This window comes from Lithobates pipiens, unplaced genomic scaffold (genome assembly GCF_037356315.1).
Source record: "Lithobates pipiens isolate NorthernLeopardFrog02 unplaced genomic scaffold, aLitPip1_a1.2 Scaffold_10, whole genome shotgun sequence".
In the NCBI taxonomy this organism is placed as follows: domain Eukaryota; kingdom Metazoa; phylum Chordata; class Amphibia; order Anura; family Ranidae; genus Lithobates; species Lithobates pipiens.
In genome coordinates this window covers 106,948,348-106,966,441 of record NW_027507686.1, presented here as the reverse complement: position 1 = coordinate 106,966,441, position 18,094 = coordinate 106,948,348, and the positions used below count along the sequence as shown (strand labels likewise).

The following is an 18,094-nucleotide window of genomic DNA, read 5'->3' as shown; positions in this document are numbered from 1 at the left end:
GTTGTCCTTGACTATTGTTTAAATTGGTTTGATGTTCCGAAACACTTAAGTGTGACAAACATGCAAAGGAACAGGAAATGAGGAAGGGGGCAAACACTTTTTCACACCACTGTATGTGAACACACATTCAAGGAGTCTACATCAGGTTACATGGATAATGTATCCTATAACATGTTCAACATATATCATCGACTAACACACTTAACATTATTACCCACTTATTGGTTAATACAATATATGATAATCTATCGACAGAGTCATTCAACTGGTAGTGGTAAGTCTAAAAAATTTCTACGTGCAGGTGTCTGAGTCATTAAGCCATCGGTCCCATACTTTATTATATTTGATCGGGCACCCTCTATTAGTGTAGATACACTTTTTTATATGGCAGGGTCAGATTAACGTCCGCTTTCCACTCTGCTAATGTTGGGGGTGTAGGTCTCATCCATTTCTTGGCAATAAGTTTTCTTGCAGCCAACAGAGTTTCCTGCAGGAATGTTTTAGTGTGCCTGTCGGGCACCTAAGGGTATATGCCCAGGAGGCATTGCTTGGGGTCCAAGCCAACAGGTTCGCCCATGCAATCGTGCAGAAAATTCACTACTTGTACCTAGAACCCTTGTAGACGGGGGCATGACCATATAAGGGGGAAGAAGGCTCCTGTGGCCGCCCTACACATTGGACAGTTAGGTGGAAATTCTGTTTTATATCTCGCTGCTCTAAGAGGGGTGAGGTAAGCTCTATGTAATATATAGATTTGGGATAGTCTATCTGATAGCTTGGGAGAAACCTCTCTGCATGTCTCGAGTGCTTCCTCCTATTCCCCATCTTCCATCTGACCTAAATCTCTTTCCCACTGTATCTTTGGGGCGTATGCAATCTTGCTAGAAATTGGGGTGGATAACATATCATAGAAAGATGAAATAAGGCCCTTGGGGTCGGCGCTTCTAGCCACGGACATAATAGGGTTAGGGGTGGGTTGCGGGTAAACTTCTCGTGGGAATTGTGCACGAACCGCGTGTCTAACCTGTAGGTATAGAAAGTGCATATTGTTTTGTATTGCAAACTCCTCCTGTAATTGGTTAAAAGGTTTGGGGGTACCTCTAGAAAGTAGGTGTTGCAAATAGTACACACCTCGCTTGCTCCACATCTGTTGTACCTGGATTTTTACAAATTCCTTCATATGTTTGTTGTTCCATAATGGCGTATAGTCATTGTAAGTCGAGATTCCTAATTTACCAGTGGCTATATCCCATATGCGCCTGTATTGTTGGAGGATAGGTGCAATTTCATCATCCGAACCAATGGTGCCTGAGCCCATGGTAACAACATATAGTGGGTCAAGCGTTTGTTATGCCCACTTGTGGAAAATCAAGGCTATAAAGCGATCTCCATCAATCTTATCCAGGTGGAAAAACTGGGAGAGCTGTGCTGCAATGTAATAGTGGTTGAAGTCTGGTAATGCCCTGTCTGTTGAGTTCTTGAGCGTTTGCCAGGCAAGTTTGTGCCTATTTTTACCCCATACAAAGGGACCTAGAAGGGCTTCTACCATTTTAAAATATTTTAGTGGGAGGTATATAGGAGAGTAAACACAAGAGAAATAGGGTTAGAGATGAGACATTTGTAAGAATAGTCCTATACTTCTGTAGCCAAACCTTCTTTCTGTTCATTACATTATCCCATTAACGTAGCATAAATTTAACAAAAACAAAAAACAAAAGAAAAAACACCCAACTAGACAACATAAATTAGATGAACGTTTTCATGTTACAGTTTACTTGTTTTTAAAATCAGATGCGTGCTCAAAGATGAACTCTCCCTATGTATGTTGTATTTTTTTTCTTCTTATTTTTCTTTTTTTTATTTAGCTGGGGTTTTTTGGGGGGGAGGGCTGGGGGGAAGGGAAGGGATAACCTTAAATAGATTCACGTTGATTATTCTACAAATAAGGTCTGTATGGTTAAGTCACAGTAGAAGGCCCCAGGTTATGCCTAGCAAGGCAATGAGAGGTGTATATGAGATGGGTAGATGGTATGATTGGAGTGTCAGGCTTGGTTAGTACCTGGATGGGAGACCACCTGGGAATACCATATATTTTTTTTAATATGTTGTTGGCGTCGATGACCTGTTTTATTCTTCTGCTAGTTTGCCAAAGGTGACCATCTTGGCGTTTGTCAAGAGGATTGAGAGTGGCCAGCAAGATTCCCTACGGCTACATCACCTTGAATGCGTCCAATCTCATCTGATCTGAGATGCTAAGTAGGATCGGGCCTGGTTAGTACCTGGATGGGAAACCGTCTGGGAATGCCAGGTGCCGTAAGCTTTTTTTAATATGTTGTTGGCGTCGACGACCTGTTTTATTTTTCTGCTTGTTTGCCGAGGTGACCATCTTGGCGTTTGTCAAGAGGGTTGAGAGTGGTAGGAAAGATCACCTACGGCCACATCACCCTGAATGTGCCTGATCTCAGATGCGAAGCAGGGTCGGGCCTGGTTAGCACCTGGATGGGAGACCGCCAGGGAATTCCAGGTGCCGTAGGCTTTTTTTAATATGTTGTTGGCGTTGACAACCTGTTTTATTTTTCTGCTTGTTTGCCGAGGTGACCATCTCCTCTGCGTTTGTCAAGAGGGTTGAGAGTGTCCAGCAAGATCGCCTATGGATACATCAACTTTAATGTGCCTGATCTCGTCTGATCTTGGATGCTAAGCAGGGTCGTACCTGGTTAGTACCTGGATGGGAGACCAGCTGGGAATACCAGGTGCCGTAGAGTTTTTTTTAAATATGTTGTTGGCATCGATGACCTGTTTTATTTTTCTGTTTGTTTGCCGAGGTGACCATCTTGGCATATGTCAAGAGGGTTGAGAGTGGCCAGCAAAATCGCTTATGGCTACAACACCCTGAATGGGCCCGATCTCGTCTGATCTCAGATGCTAAGTAGGGTCAAGCCTGGTTAGAACCTGGGTGGGAGACCGCCCGGGGAACATTAGTCGCTGTAGGCTTTTCATTAATATGATGATGGCGTCGACGACTTGTTTTATTTTTCTGCTTGTTTGCCGAGGTGACCATCTTTGCGTTTGTCAAGAGGGTTGAGAGTGGCCAGCAAGATTGCTCACGGCTACATCACCCTGCAGGTGTACGATCTTGTATGATCTCGGAAGCTAAGCAGCGTCGGGCCTGGTTAGTACCTGGATGGGAGACCAGCTGGGAATACCAGGTGCCGTATGGTTATTTTTTAATATGTTGTTGGAGTCCATGACCTGTTATATTTTTCTGCTTGTTTGCCGAGGTGACCATCTTGGCGTCTGTCAAGAGGGTTGAGAGTGGCCAGCAATATTGCTTGCGGCTACATCACCTTGAATGTGCCCGTTCTCGTCTGATCTTGGATGCTAAGCAGGGTCTGGCCTGGTTAGTACCTGAATGGGAGACCAGCTGGGAATACCAGGTGCCATACAGTTTTTTTTAATATGTTGTTGGCGTGGACGACCTGTTTTATTTTTCTGCTTGTTTGCCGAGGTGACCATCTTGGTGTCTGTCAAGAGGGTTGAGAGTGGCCACCAAGATCACCTACGGCTACATCACCTTGAATGCGCCCGATCTCCTCTGATCTTGGATGCTAAAAAGAATCGGGCCTGGATAGTACCTGGATGGGAGACCGCCTGGGAATACCAGGTGCCGCAGGCTTTTTTTTAATATGTTGTTGGCGTAGACGACCTGTTTTATTTTTCTGCTTGTTTGCCGAGGTGACCATCTTGGCGTCTGCCAAGAGGGTCGAGAGTGGCCAGAAATATCGCTTGTGGCTACATCACCTTGAATGTGCCCGATCTCGTCTGATCTCGGATGCTAAGCAGGGTAGGGCCTGGTTAGTACCTGGATGGGAGACCAGCTGGGAATACCAGGTGCCATAGGTTTTTTATTTAATATGTTGTTGGCTTCGACGACTTGTTTAATTTTTCTGCTTGCTTGCCGAGGTGACCATCTTGGCATCTGTCAAGAGGGTTGAGAGTGGCCAGCAAGATCGCCCACGGCTACATCAGCTTGAATGCGCCCGATCTCGTCTGATTTTGGATGCTAAGTAGGGTTGGGCCTGGATGGGAGATCACCTGGGAATACCAGTTGCAGAAGGCTTCTTTTTAATATGTTGTTGGCGTCAATGACCTGTTTTATTTTTCTGCTTGTTTGCAGAGGTGACCATCTTGGCGTTTGTCAAGAGGGTTGAGAGTGGCCAGCACAGTTGCCTATGGCCACATCACCCTGAATGCGCCCAATGTCGTCTGATCTCGGATGCTAAGCAGGGTCGGGCCTGGTTGGTACCTGGATGTGGAACTGCCTGGGAATACCGGGTGCTGTAGGCTTTTTTAATATGTTGTTTGCGTCGACGACCTGTTTTATTTTTCTGCTTGTGTGCCGAGGTGACCATCTTGGCATTTGTCAAGAGGATTAAGAGAGGCCTGCAAGATCTCTTATGGCTACATCACCCTGAATGTGCCCGATCTCGTCTGATCTCGGATGCGAAGCAGGGTCGGGCCTGGTTAGTACCTGGATGGGAGACTGCCAGGGAATACCAGATGCCGTAGGCTTTTTTCGAATATGTTGTTGGCGTCGACGACCTGTTTTATTTTTCTGCTTGTTTGCCAAGGTGACCATCTTGGCGTTTGTCAAGAGGGTTGAGAGTGGCCAGAACAGTCGCCTATGGCCACATCATCCTGAATGCGCCCAATGTCGTCTGATCTCGGATGCTAAGCAGGGTCGGGCCTGGTTATTACCTGGATGGTAAACTGCCTGGGAATACAAGGTGCCGAAGGATTTTTGTAATACCGTATATACTCGAGTATAGGCCGACCCGAATATAAGCCGAGGCCCCCAATTTACCCCCAAAAAAACTGGCAAACTTATTGACTCGTGTATAAGCCGAGGGTGAGACATGCCTGTCCATCCCTGTGTGTGTGTCCGTCCCTGTGTGTCCGTCCATCCCTGTGTGTCCGTCCATCCCTGTGTGTGTGTGTGTCCATCCATCCATCCATCCCTGTGTGTGTGTGTGTCCATCCATCCATCCATCCCTGTGTGTGTGTGTGTCCATCCATCCATCCATCCCTGTGTGTGTGTGTGTCCATCCATCCATCCATCCCTGTGTGTGTGTGTCTCCATCCATCCATCCATCCCTGTGTGTGTGTGTCTCCATCCATCCATCCATCCCTGTGTGTGTGTGTCTCTATCCATCCATCCATCCCTGTGTGTGTGTGTCTCCATCCATCCATCCCTGTGTGTGTGTGTCCATGTGTGTGTGTGTGTGTGTGTGTGTGTGTGTCCAGCCTACCTGTGTCCCGAGCCTCCGTCCCGTGCCTTGCCTCCTTGCCTCCGTCCCGTGCCGTGCCTTGCCTCCTTGCCTCCGTCCCGTGCCGTGCCTTGCCTCCTTGCCTCCGTCCCGTGTCGTGCCTTGCCTCCGTCCCGTCCCGTGCCGTGCCTTGCCTTGCCTCCGTCCCGTGCCTTGCCAGGATCGCCGCTCTTCGTCGGCGCCTCGGCGGCCATTCTAAAATTCAAAAGCCCCGCCTCCGCCTCCGCCTGTGATAGGCGGAACACTGAATTTCCCAGCAGCCTGTGTTCCGCCTATCACGGACATCGTCTCATCCTCGTACTACGGACGAGGATGAGACGATGTCCGTGATAGGCGGAACACAGGCTGCTGGGAAATTCAGTGTTCCGCCTATCACAGGCGGAGGCGGAGGCGCGGCTTTCAAATTGTAGTATGTCCGCCGTCTGTCTGCTCGATACGCTGATCGAGCAGTCAGACGGCGATGACTCGAGTATAAGCCGAGGGGGGCACTTTCAGCCTCAAAAAAGAGGCTGAAAATCTCGGCTTATACTCGAGTATATACGGTATGTTGTTTGTGTTGACGACCTGTTTAATTTTTGTGCCTGTTTGCCGAGGTGACCATCTTTGCATTTGTCAAGAGGGCTGAGCGTGGCCCACAAGAACGCTTATGGCTATATCACCCTGATTGGGCCCGATCTTGTCTGGTCTCAGATGCTAAGCAGGGTCGGGCCTGGTTAGTAGCTGGATGGGAGACCAGCTGGGGATACTAGGTGCTGTAGTTTTTTTTTTATATGTTGTTGGCGTCGAGGACCTGTTTAATTTTTCTGCTTGTTTGCCAAGGTGACCATATTGGCATCTGTCAAGAGGGTTGAGAGTGGCCAGCAAGATCGCCTACGGCTACATCACCTTGAATGCGCCCGATCTCGTCTGATCTTGGATGTTAAGTAGGGTCGGGCCTGGATGGGAGACCGCCTGGGAATACCAGTTGCAGAAGGCTTCTTTTTAATATGTTGTTGGCGTCGATGACCTGTTTTATTTATCTGCTTGTTTGCAGAGGTGACCATCTTGGCGTTTGTCAAGAGGGTTGAGAGTGGCCAGCACAGTTGCCTATGGCCACATCACCCTGAATGCGCCCGATGTCGTCTGATCTCGGATGCTAAGCCGGGTCGGGCCTGGTTGGTACCTGGATGTGGAACTGCCTGGGAATACCAGGTGCTGTAGGCTTTTTTTTAATATGTTGTTTGCGTCGATGACCTGTTTTATTTTTCTGCTTGTTTGCCGAGGTGACCATCTTGGCGTTTGTCAAGAGGGTTGAGAGTGGCCAGCAAGATTGCGTACGGCCACATCACCCTGAATGTGCCGAATCTCGTCTGATCTCAGATGCTAAGCAGGGTCGGGCCTGCTTAGTACTTGGATGGGAGATCGCCTGGAAACACCAGGTGCTGTAGGCTTTCTTTTAATATGTTGTTAGCGTCGACGACCTGTTTTATTTTTCTGCTTGTTTGCAGAGGTGACCATCTTGGCGTTTCTCAAGAGGGTTGAGAGTGGACAGCAAGATCACCTACGGTAACATCAACCTGAATGCGCCCAATCTCATCTGATCTTGGATGCAAAGCAGGGTCGGGCCCGGTTAGTACCTGGATGGCAGACCGCCTGGGAATACCAGGTGCCGTAGTTTTTCTTTTAATATGTTGTTGGTGTTGACAACCTGTTTTATTTTTCTGCTTGTTTGCCGATGTGACCATCTTGGCGTTTGTCAAGAGGGTTGAGAGTAGCCAGCAAGATTGCCTACGGCCACATCACTCTGAATGCGCCTAGTCTCGGATGCTAAGCAGGGTCGGGCCTGGCTAGTACCTGGATGGCAGATTGCATGGGAATATCAGGTGCCATAGGCTTTATTTTTTAATATGTTGTTTGCGTCGACGACCTGTTTAACTTTTCTGCTTGTTTGTCGAGGTGACCATCTTTGCATTTGTCTATAGGCTTGAGAGTGGCCAAAAAGATCGCTTATGGCTACATCAGCCTGAACGGGCCCAATCTCATCTGATCTCAGATGCTAAGCAGGGTCGGGCCTGGTTAGTAGCTGGATGGGAGACCGCCTGGGAATACCAGGTGTCGCAGCCTTTTTTTTAATATGTTGTTGGCATTGACGACCTGTTTTATTTTTCTGCTTGTTTGCAGAGGTGACCATCTTGGCGTTTGTCAAGAGGGTTGAGAGTGGCCAGCAAGATCGCCTATGGCCATATCACCTTGAATGTGCCCGATCTCATCTGATCTTGGATACTAAGCAGGGTTGGGCCTGGTTAGTACCTGGATTGGAGACCAGCTGGGAATACCAGGTGCCGTAGGCTTTTTATTAATATGTTGTTTGCGTTGACGACCTGTTTTATTTTTCTGCTTGTTTGACGAGGTGACCATCTTGGCGTTTGTCAAGAGGGTTGAGAGTGGCCAGCAAGATTTCTTACGTCTACATCATCCTGAATGGGCCTGATTTAGTTTGATCTCAGATGCTAAGCCTGGTTAGTACCTGGATGGGAGACCGCATGGGAATACTAGGTGCTATAGGTTTTTTTTAATATGTTGTTGGCGTCGACGACCTGTTTCATTTTTCTGCTTGTTTGCCGAGGTGACGATCTTGGCGTTTGTCAAGAGAATTGAGAGTGGGCACCAAGATCGACTGCAGTCATATCACCCTGAATGCGACCGATCTCGTCTAATCTTGGATGCTAAGCAGGATCGGGCCTGGTTAGTACCTGGATGGGAGACTGCCTGTGAATGTCAGGTGTTGTAGGCTTTTTCTTAATATGTTGTTGGTGTCGACGACCTGTTTTATTTTTCTGCTGGTTTGCTGAGGTGACCATCTTGGCGTCTGTCAAGAGGGTTGAGAGTGGCCACCAAGATCACCTACAGCTACATCACCTTCAATGGGCCCGATCTCGTCTGATCTTGGATGCGAAGCAGGGTCGAGCCTGGTTAGTACCTGGATAGGAGACTGCCAGGGAATACCAGGTGCTGCAGGCTTTTTTTTAATATGTTGGTGGCGTCGACGACCTGTTTTATTTTTCTGCTTGTTTGCCGAGGTGACCATCTTGGCGTTTGTCAAGAGGGTTGAGAATGGCCAGCAAGTTCGCTTATGGCTACATCACCTTGAATGTGCCCAATCTCATCTGATCTTAGATGTTAAGCAGGGTCGGGCCTGGTTAGTACCTGGATGGGAGACCGCCTGGGAATACCAGGTGCAGCAGGGTTTTTCTTAATATGTTGTTGGCATCGATGACCTGTTTTATTTTTCTACTTGTTTGCCGAGGTGACCATCTTGGCGTCTGTCAGGAGGGTTCAGAGTGGTAGGCAAGATCACCTACGGCCACATCATCCTTAATGTGCCTGATCTCGTCTGATCTGGGATGCGAAGCAGGGTCGAGGCTGGTTAGTACCTGGATAGGAGACCGCCAGGGAATACCAGGTGCTGTAGGCTTTTTTTAATATGTTGGTGGCGTCGATGACCTGTTTTATTTTACTACATGTTTGCCGACGTGACCATCTTGGCGTTTGTCAAAAGAATTGAGAGTGGCCACCAAGATCGCCTACAGCCATATCACCTAGAATGTGCCCGATCTCATCTGATCTTGGATGCTAAGCAGGGTCGGGCCTGGTTAGTACCTGGATGGGAGACCAGATGGGAATACCAGGTGCCGTAGGTTTTTTATTAATATTTTGTTTGCGTCGACAACCTGTTTTATTTTTGTGCTTGTTTGACGAGGTGACCATCTTGGCGTTTGTCAAGGGGGTTGAGAGTGGGCAGCAAGATTGCCTATGGCCACATCACCTAAAATGTGCTGATCTTATCTGATCTTGGATGCTAAGCAGGGTCGGGCCTGGTTAGTACCTGGATGGGAGACCAGCTGGGAATACCAGGTGCCGTAGGTTTTTTATTAATATGTTGTTTGTGTCGACGACCTGCTTTATTTTTCTGCTTGTTTGACGAGGTGACCATTTTGGCATTTGTCAAGAGGGTTGAGAGTGGCCAGCAAGATTGCTTACGGCTACATCACCCTGTATGGCCCCGATTTCGTTTGATCTTGGATGCGAAGCCAGGTCGGGCCTGGCTAGTACCTGGATGGGAGACCGCCTGGGAATACTAGGTGCTACAGGTTTTTTTTTTTAATATGTTGTTGGCGTCGACGACCTGTTTTATTTTTCTGCTTGTTTGCCGAGGTGACCATCTTGGCATTTGTCAAGAGAATTGAGAGTGGCTAGCAAGACTGCTTATGGCTACATCACCCTGAATGGGCCCGATCTCATCTGATCTCAGATGCTAAGCAGGGTTGACTCAACAAAAAAAATCTATTACGTACCTACTGGTCAACCCACCCCCTCCACCACTCACCGCTCTTCTCCGCGGTAATGCCCAGAACCAGGTATCAGATCATCCTGAGGTTCTTACATTTCAGCGACAATTCCCAGTGCCTTCCACGAAATGATCCAAATTATGACCGGCTTTACAAAATTCTACCAATACTGAATTATTTTTCAGAAATATTCCCCAAATTGTTTACCCCGGACCAACACATATGTGTGGATGAGTCCCTTATTAAATTTAGCGGCAGCCTTAGAATGAAGCCATTTATGCCCAGCAAAAGGGCCCGCTATGGGGTGAAGGTCTACAAATTATGCGACCGAGCCACAGGGTACACATATTCATTCATGGTGTACAAAGGGAAGGACACCCAGCTGCAGCCCCCTAATTGTCCGGACTACTTGGGATCCAGCGGAAAAATAGTTTGGGACCTCATATACCTCCTATTGGATAAAGGCTACCACCTGTATGTAGATAACTTCTACACATCTCTGCCCCTGTTCCACAACCTTCACCGGAAGAAGACGCCAGCATGTGGCACCGTAAAAAAGAATCGGAAGGGCTTTCCTCAAAGTCTTGTGAACAAGAAGCTGTGAAAAGGAGAAACCGCAAGTCTGAGAAACAAGGAGGAAATCCCCAGAAGGAATGGCCCCATAAAGAAACCCAAATGCATTTCCGAATACAATTTGTTCATGGGAGGAGTCGACTTCAACGACCAAATGATGGAACCATATCTTGTCACAAGACGGACATACCATTGGTACAAAAAAGTAGCAATTTATTTTTTTCAATTGGCCATTTATAATTCCTATGTCATTTACCGCAACTCCACCCAAAACCCCAAATGTTTCTTTGGCTACCAGGAGGAAGTTTTCACTGCCCTTATTTTCCCAAACGGCCCACCAGAAAATATCCGATCAGACGTTGTTAGTCGACTCTCCGAGCGCCACTTTCCCGATAAAATCCCCCCCAAACCAACAGCCAAAGACGTCAAAAAAGATGTAAGGTGTGTACCAGAGCAGGAGTCAGAAGAGACACATCTTATTATTGTGCACAATGTCCTACCCAACCAGGCCTCTGCATAATCCTCAGTTCCTGCCTTCATACACCTTCACACTCCTTATGCCACTGCCTGCTCTGTAACTGACCCTGGCTTGTTATTTGACCACTCTTATGCCTGCCGATTCTGTACATACCGCTGCCTGATCTGGAACTGACCCTGGACTGTTATTCGACCATGCTTCTGCCTAACGATTCTGTACATACCTTTGCCTGATCTGGAACTGACCCTGGACTGTTATTCGACCATGCTTCTGTCTAACGATTCTGTACATATCTCTGCCTGATCTGGAACTGACCTTGGACTGTTTGACCACGATATTTGCCTGCCTCTTGGACTGATCTTGTATTCTGCAACTGGACTAGTGGGATTCAACACGGGGTCTCACATATGTGAGGGGCTCCAGTATAGTTTTTCTGGAAGAAGAAAACAATTTTCTTTGTTTTCTTATTCCTAGATTAGGGTCTGGAGACTCGGAGGCTTCAAAGAGATTTGGGAGGGAGAAGCCTCTACCCCTATCCCCATTCTGTCCTGAACGAGGCTCTACTTCTGTCTGCTGCCTGTAGGACTTACTGCCATCATGCCGGACTGACCACACCACAAGGACCTGCCTACTACCAGGACCAATATTTTTGGCACTGCTGACATCTCTGCACTGACCCTGGACTGTAATATGGACAGTATCCCTGCCTGCTGCCTGAAAAACTGTGTTCGCTGTTGCTGACCAAGTCCCTGCCTGCTGCCTGGACCAGTGATATCCTCCTGTGGACAACTGCGCTTCTAAAACCACAGGTAATCTTTTCTTTACCCTTTGCTCAGCATAATGTATTTGGGGGTGTAATTCTTGGTATGTGCAGGCTATGTGTCCCTGGAACGCTGACGGTGTTTCTTGCATGTTGCGCCTCTGTATGTGGCCAGGCTGTGTAAACGTCTCACACATGTGGTATTGCCATACTCAGGAGGAGTAGTAGAATGTATTTTGGGGTGTTATTTTTGCTATGTATATGCTATGCGTTGGAAATATCTTATAAACGGACAACTTTGTGTAAAAAAAAAATGCGTTTTCATTTTTTTCCACATTTTCCAAAAACTTCTGGAAAAAAATGAACCATTGAAAAGACTCAGTATGCCTCATAGATTATACGTTGGGGTGTTAGCTTTCCAAAATGGGGTCATTTTCTGGACGTTTCCATTGCCCTGGTGTTCCAGGGCCTTCAAAACTGTAATAGGTGGTTGAGAAATTAAATGTGTAATTTATGCTCCTAGAATGCCTGAAGGTGCTACTTCAAAATTAGGCCTCTGTATGTGGTCAGGCTGTGTAAAAGTCTCACACATGTGGTATCGTTATACTCAGGAGGAGTAGGAGAATGTATTTTGGGGTGCTATTTGTGGTATGCACATTCCGTGTGGGAGAAATAAGCTATTACAATGAAAATTTTGTGGAAAAAAAATCGTAATTTTGCAAAGAATTGTGGGAAAAAATGACAACTTAAAATAACTCACCATGCCTCTTACTAAATACATTGGAATGTCTACTTTCCAAAAAGGGGTCATTTGGGGGGCATTTGTACTTTCCTGGCTTGTTAGGGTCTCAAGAATGGAGATAGGCCTTAGTACATCAGATGTGATCTTTTTTTGCAAATCTTTATGATTTGCACCATAGCTTATAGACTCTATAAATTTCACACAGATCATATAATATGCAAAAATGTGGATTATTTTTACCAAAGATGTGTAGTAGTATAAATTGTGGCCAAAATGTATGAAGAAAAATTGCTAATTTACTAAATTTTGTCACAGAAACGAAGAAAAATTCATTTTTTTTCAAAATTTTCGGTCTTTTTTCATTTATAGCGCAGAAAATAAAAAACAGAGAGGTGATCAAATACCACCAAAAGAAAGCTCTATTGGTATGAAGAAAAGGACAAAAAAATCATTTGGTTACAGTGTTGCATGACTGAGTAATTGTCATTCAAAATGTGAGAGCACTGAAAGCTGAAAATTGGTCTGGGACTGAGGGGGGTTTAAGTGCCCAGTAAGCAAGTGGTTAATATGTTGTTGGCGTCGACAACTACGGCCACATCACCCTGAATGCGTCCGATCTCGTCTGATCTTGGATGCTAAGCAGGGTCGGACCTGGTTAGTACCTGGATGGGAGACCGCCTGGGAGTACCATGTACTGTAGGCTTTTTTTTAATATGTTGGCATTGACGACATGTTTTATTTTTCTGCTTGTTTGCCGAGGTGACCATCTTGGCGTTTGTCAAAAGGGTTGAGAGTGGCCAGCAAGATCGTCTACAGCCACATAACTCTGAATGTGCCTGATCTCATATGATCTCAAATGCTAAGCAGGGTCGGGCCTGGTTAGTACCTTGATGGGAGACTGCCAGGGAATACCAGGTGCCGTAGGCTTTTTTTTGATATGTTGTTGGCGTCGACGACCTGTTTTATTTTTCTGCTTGTTTGCCGAGGTGACCATCTTGGCGTTTGTCAAGAGGGTTGAGAGTGGCCAGCAAGATCGCCTACGACCACATCACCCTAAATTTACCTGATCTCGTCTGATCTTGGTTACTAAGCAGGGTCGGGCCTGGTTAGTCCCTGGGAGAGAGACCGCCTGGGAATACCAGGTGACGTAGGCTTTTTTAAATATGTTGTTGGCGTCGACAACCTATTTTATTTTTCTGCTTGTTTGCCAAGGTGACCATCTTGGCATTTGTCAAGTGGGATGAGAGTGGCTTGCAAGATCGCCTACTGCCTCATGACCCTGAATGCCCCCGATCTCGTCTGATCTCAAATGCTATGCAGGGTCAGGCCTGGTTAGTACCTGGATGGGAGACCGTCTGGGAATTCCAGTTTGCGTAGGCTTTTTTTTTCTTTTACAAAGGTTTTTTTTATTATAAAGTAACAAATTTATGTACCAATACAATATACAATAGGCTTACATTAGGATGTCAGTACAGGTGTTTCACAGTATATTATAATTCAAGCAAGTTGTCACCTAACCATGTACACATTTCCCGGATCCGAACAGACCCTGGGTTTCACATAACTGCAACACAAACATGGCCTTCAATATACAGTTAGCCCATAGTCATCATGTCCAGAAAATTGGTGAGATGAAAGGAGAATGAAGGAAGAAGGAGATATACAAAGGGTCAAGAGTAGATTGGAAGAGATGTGTAGATTGGAAAGCCGAGGAGAAGTAGCGGGGTCAGGAGAGAAGAGAGAGAAGTCAGAGAAAGGAGGGGGGGAAAGGAAGAGGAGAATGGGCTCATGGGGTGTGCCCAGCTTAGCTCCTACAGCAACAATAGAGTGACATCGAATCTAGGAGAGTGGTGATATTCAATCCAGGGTTGCCAGACTTGGTATGGGTGTCATAAAGAACAGAAGACAATTTTTCATTGACCATAACATCGTTCAATCGGTTCTTGACTACCTCAAAACTCAGGGCCGCAGTTCTCCATGCTCTCGCTATTGTCAGCTTAGTTGTGGTAAAAAGATGTTGTGTCAATTGCCGTTTAGTAGTGCTGTGATTGATTTACCAAGAAGTGCCTCGAACGGATCTTTCTTAAGATTTACACGGAGTAGACTGCGAAGTAGCATTTAAACCCTGACCCATAGTCTGCACCCCCGTGGGCACGTCCACCAAATATGGGCCATGGTGCCCTCCTGATCGCACCCCCTGAAAAAGAGAGGGGAGCAGGTGGGGACAAAGCGGGCTAAGCGCGTCGGGGTATAATACCACCGATACAGGACCTTGTAGGCATTTTCCAAGATCGTGACATTGCACGAGCATTTGGATAAGGCCAGGGTCATTGCCTGCCAGTCCTCCGGGTCCACCCTTTTCCCCAGCTCCCTCTCTGTCAGGAACCATGAAACAGACAGAAGTACAATCTAATCACACTTGTTTATTAATAAAAAAGAAAAAGATAAATAGGAAAAAGCGTAGTCAAGCAAGCCAGAGTCCAGTAACCAGATCGGGTAGTCAGCCAATCCAAAGTTCATAAACCAGATCGGGTAATCAGCCAGTCCAGACGTCAGAGATCCATGAAGAGAAACTGCAAGCGGGATGGAAAACAGGTGGGATATCAGCAAGCCAGTCTTGCAACAACAGCAGGAGATGGTTCCTTGTGATGTGACCAAACCTGAAGGCAAAGGAGAAATGAGCTGGAGACTTTATATAGGCAGGCCAGACGAGCATCATCGGGAACAGCTGGTAACTGAAGAGAGAGAAGAGAGCTGGTAATTAGCTGACAGCTGAGCGGCCAGCCCAGAGGAGGAAGGGCTAAGCCAGCCCTGACAGTACCCCCCCCCCCAATGACCCCTCTCCCTCGGAGGGTCACTGGACTTGAGGGAAAACCTTCTATGGAACTCACTGAGGAGGACAGGGGCATGTACGTCAGAGGATGAAACCCAGGAGCGTTCCTCCGGACCGTACCCCTTCCAATGCACCAGGTACTGTATGCACCCACGGAACCTACGGGAGTCAAGAATGGATTGTACCTCATACTCCTCATGGTTCTCAACCTGAATAGGGTGAGGACGTGGCACCGAGGTGGTAAATCGGTTACAGACCAACGGTTTCAATAAGGAGACATGAAACACATTTGAGATGCGCATACTAGGAGGAAGTTCCAACGCGTAAGCTACTGGGTTAATCCTGCGAAGGATACGGAAAGGCCCAAAAAACTGAGGTGCAAACTTCAGTGAGGAAACACGAAGCCGGAGGTTGCGAGAAGACAGCCAGACCCTGCCCCCAACCTGGTAGGAAGGCGCTGGCAGGCGTCTGCGGTCAGCATGAAGTCTGTACCTATCATTAGCATGACACAAAGCCTCCTGGACTTGTACCCAAGTGGAACGAAGACCATGGAGATGCTCCTCTAATGCAGGAATACTCTGCGGAACAAACGAGTCAGGCAACATGGAAGGTTGGAAACCATAATTCGCCATAAATGGAGACAATCGGGAGGCAGAATTCAAGGCACTGTTGTGAGCAAACTCTGCCCAAGGTAATAGGTCAGACCAGTTGTTATGATGGTCATAAATATAGCAACGTAGGAATTGCTCCAAGGACTGACTGGCTCGTTCTGCGGCCCCATTAGACTGCGGGTGATACGCAGAAGAGAACGCAAGCTGTATTCCCAACTGTGCACAAAAGGCTCACCAGAACCGGGAAACAAACTGACTGCCCCTACCTGAGACAATCACCTTGGGTAGCCCATGTAAGCGAAAGATCTCCCGAGCAAAAATGGAAGCCAGTTCCTTAGAGGTGGGCAACTTCTTAAGTGGAATACAATGACACATCTTTGAGAACCGGTCCACCACCATAAGGATAACAGTGTTGCCTTGGGAGTTGGGCAACTCCACAATGAAATCCATTGACAGGTGTGTCCAGGGCCTCTCTCCATTGTGTATGGGTTGTAGGAGGCCCACTGGAAGGTGTTGTGGAGTCTTACTCTGAGCACACATGGGACAGGCAGCTACGAAAGCAATAACATCAGCCCGTAGACTATGCCACCAGAATTGTTGGGAGATGGCCCAAATGAGTTGATTCTTCCCAGGATGGCCAGCTGCCTTGGGAGAATGATAAGTCTGGAGCACTGCAGTACGGAGACTCTCTGGGACAAATCAGCGGTCACAAGGTTTATCAGGAGAAGCATGGACCTGAGCAGCAGGAATTTTGTCACCCAAAGGAGAAGTAAGAACCGTAGCTAAGATACGATGAGGAGGAATCATAGGAACCGGAACCGACTCTGACTTGGAAGTGGAGGAAAATTGTTGTGACAAGGCATCCGCCCTTACATTCTTAGTACCGGGTAAGAATGAGACAATGTAATTAAAGCTCAACAAGAAAAGAGCCCATCGCGCCCTTTTGGGGGAGAGTCGCTTAGCCTCAGACAAGAATGTAAGATTCTTATGGTCAGTAAGAATAAGAACAGGCACAGTGGTACCTTCAAGGAGATGTCTCCATTCTTTCAGGGCTAAAATGATCGCCAACAGCTTTCTGTCATCAATCTCATAATTGCACTCAGCAGGTGACAATTTCTTGGAAAAGTAGCCACACGGATGCATAGCGCTTTCAGAGTTAGGACATTGAGACAGAAGGGCACCAACTCCAATCTCAGAAGCGTCAACTTCTAGGATAAAAGGCAATGTAGGATCAGGATGTGCCAACACAGGAGCAGAAACAAAGGCATCTTTGAGAGTCTCAAAGCCCTTAATGGACTCCGGATACCAACTTTGTGGGTTACCGTTCTTTCTGGTTCTTTCTGGTCATATCAGTCAGAGGCTTGACCAGAGATGAGAAGTTACGAATAAACTTCCGATAGTAATTGGCAAAGCCCAGGAAACGCTGCAGAGGACGTAAACCCATGGGTCGAGACCACTGTAGGACTGCCGAAAGTTTCTCTGGGTCCATTGAAAAACCAGCAGTGGAAATGACATAGCCCAGGAAGGTAAACTGTTCACGATGGAACTCGCACTTCTCCAGTTTACAATAGAGATTGTTCTCTCTTAGTTTCTGAAGTACACGACAGACATCTGTGTGGTGGCTCTCCAGGGACTTGGAAAATATGTATATCATCAAGATAGACCACCCCACACAACTGCAAAAAAATCTCGGAGGACATCGTTAAAAAATTCCTGGAAAACTGCCGGGAGTTACAAAGGCCAAACGGCATTACCAGGTATTCATAATGACCTGTTCTGGTATTAAATGCAGTTTTTCACTCGTCGCCCTCCTTAATGCGCATGAGATTGTATGTCCCTCTCAGGTCAAGCTTCGTAAAAAGCGTTGCTCCCTTGAGGCGGTCAAATAACTCAGTAATCAATGGAATCAGGTAGGCATTCTTAATCTTAACACAATTGAGATCCCTATAATCTATACAAGGTCTCAGTTCACCGCTCTTCTTTTTCACAAAGAAGAAACCAGCCCCAGCAGGAGGCGAGGATTAGTGGATGAAACCTCGAGAAAGTGCGTCAGCAACATACTCCTCCATGGCCTTATCCTCCAAGACAGACAAAGGGTAAACCCGGCCACGAGGAGGTATGGCACCAGGTTGAAGGTCAATTATGCAATCATAAGGGCGGTGTGGAGGCAAACTACCGGCTTGACCTTTATCGCCAAAATCACGGTACTCCTCCTGCAGGGAGGGAAGTGAAGCAGTGCACAGGACCTTGGATACCTTCAGAAAGCATGTCTCACTGCATTGTGGTGACCAGGAGAGAACCTCAGCATGGAGCCAATCAAAAGAGGGGTTGTGCCTCTGTAACCAAGGATAACCAATAACCAGCGGAAATCTGGGTGAGGAAATAACTTGGAATTGGATTATCTCATGGTGAAGAGCCCCTACGGCCATGGACAATGGAACC

General features: G+C 47.0%; 19 pseudogenes; all 19 read left to right on the top strand.

The window, feature by feature from the left end:
* The first annotated feature begins 2,427 nt into the window (after positions 1-2,427).
* Positions 2,428-2,536, top strand: LOC143949835 (5S ribosomal RNA; annotated as a pseudogene).
* A 566-nt stretch (positions 2,537-3,102) lies between these two features.
* LOC143953086 (5S ribosomal RNA) lies at positions 3,103-3,221 on the top strand (annotated as a pseudogene).
* Positions 3,222-3,557: 336 nt separating this feature from the next.
* Positions 3,558-3,676, top strand: LOC143947127 (5S ribosomal RNA; annotated as a pseudogene).
* A 108-nt stretch (positions 3,677-3,784) lies between these two features.
* LOC143954507 (5S ribosomal RNA) lies at positions 3,785-3,903 on the top strand (annotated as a pseudogene).
* A 325-nt stretch (positions 3,904-4,228) lies between these two features.
* On the top strand, positions 4,229-4,347 carry LOC143947160 (5S ribosomal RNA; annotated as a pseudogene).
* Positions 4,348-4,453: 106 nt separating this feature from the next.
* On the top strand, positions 4,454-4,572 carry LOC143955615 (5S ribosomal RNA; annotated as a pseudogene).
* Positions 4,573-6,411: 1,839 nt separating this feature from the next.
* LOC143944259 (5S ribosomal RNA) lies at positions 6,412-6,530 on the top strand (annotated as a pseudogene).
* Positions 6,531-6,638: 108 nt separating this feature from the next.
* Positions 6,639-6,757, top strand: LOC143943983 (5S ribosomal RNA; annotated as a pseudogene).
* Positions 6,758-6,865: 108 nt separating this feature from the next.
* On the top strand, positions 6,866-6,984 carry LOC143948818 (5S ribosomal RNA; annotated as a pseudogene).
* A 554-nt stretch (positions 6,985-7,538) lies between these two features.
* On the top strand, positions 7,539-7,657 carry LOC143949371 (5S ribosomal RNA; annotated as a pseudogene).
* A 324-nt stretch (positions 7,658-7,981) lies between these two features.
* LOC143951659 (5S ribosomal RNA) lies at positions 7,982-8,100 on the top strand (annotated as a pseudogene).
* A 108-nt stretch (positions 8,101-8,208) lies between these two features.
* Positions 8,209-8,327, top strand: LOC143945238 (5S ribosomal RNA; annotated as a pseudogene).
* A 108-nt stretch (positions 8,328-8,435) lies between these two features.
* On the top strand, positions 8,436-8,554 carry LOC143942983 (5S ribosomal RNA; annotated as a pseudogene).
* A 108-nt stretch (positions 8,555-8,662) lies between these two features.
* On the top strand, positions 8,663-8,781 carry LOC143951781 (5S ribosomal RNA; annotated as a pseudogene).
* Positions 8,782-8,888: 107 nt separating this feature from the next.
* On the top strand, positions 8,889-9,007 carry LOC143956728 (5S ribosomal RNA; annotated as a pseudogene).
* Positions 9,008-9,115: 108 nt separating this feature from the next.
* On the top strand, positions 9,116-9,233 carry LOC143951670 (5S ribosomal RNA; annotated as a pseudogene).
* A 3,559-nt stretch (positions 9,234-12,792) lies between these two features.
* LOC143957544 (5S ribosomal RNA) lies at positions 12,793-12,911 on the top strand (annotated as a pseudogene).
* Positions 12,912-13,016: 105 nt separating this feature from the next.
* LOC143943147 (5S ribosomal RNA) lies at positions 13,017-13,135 on the top strand (annotated as a pseudogene).
* Positions 13,136-13,243: 108 nt separating this feature from the next.
* LOC143949272 (5S ribosomal RNA) lies at positions 13,244-13,362 on the top strand (annotated as a pseudogene).
* The last annotated feature ends 4,732 nt before the right edge of the window (positions 13,363-18,094 follow it).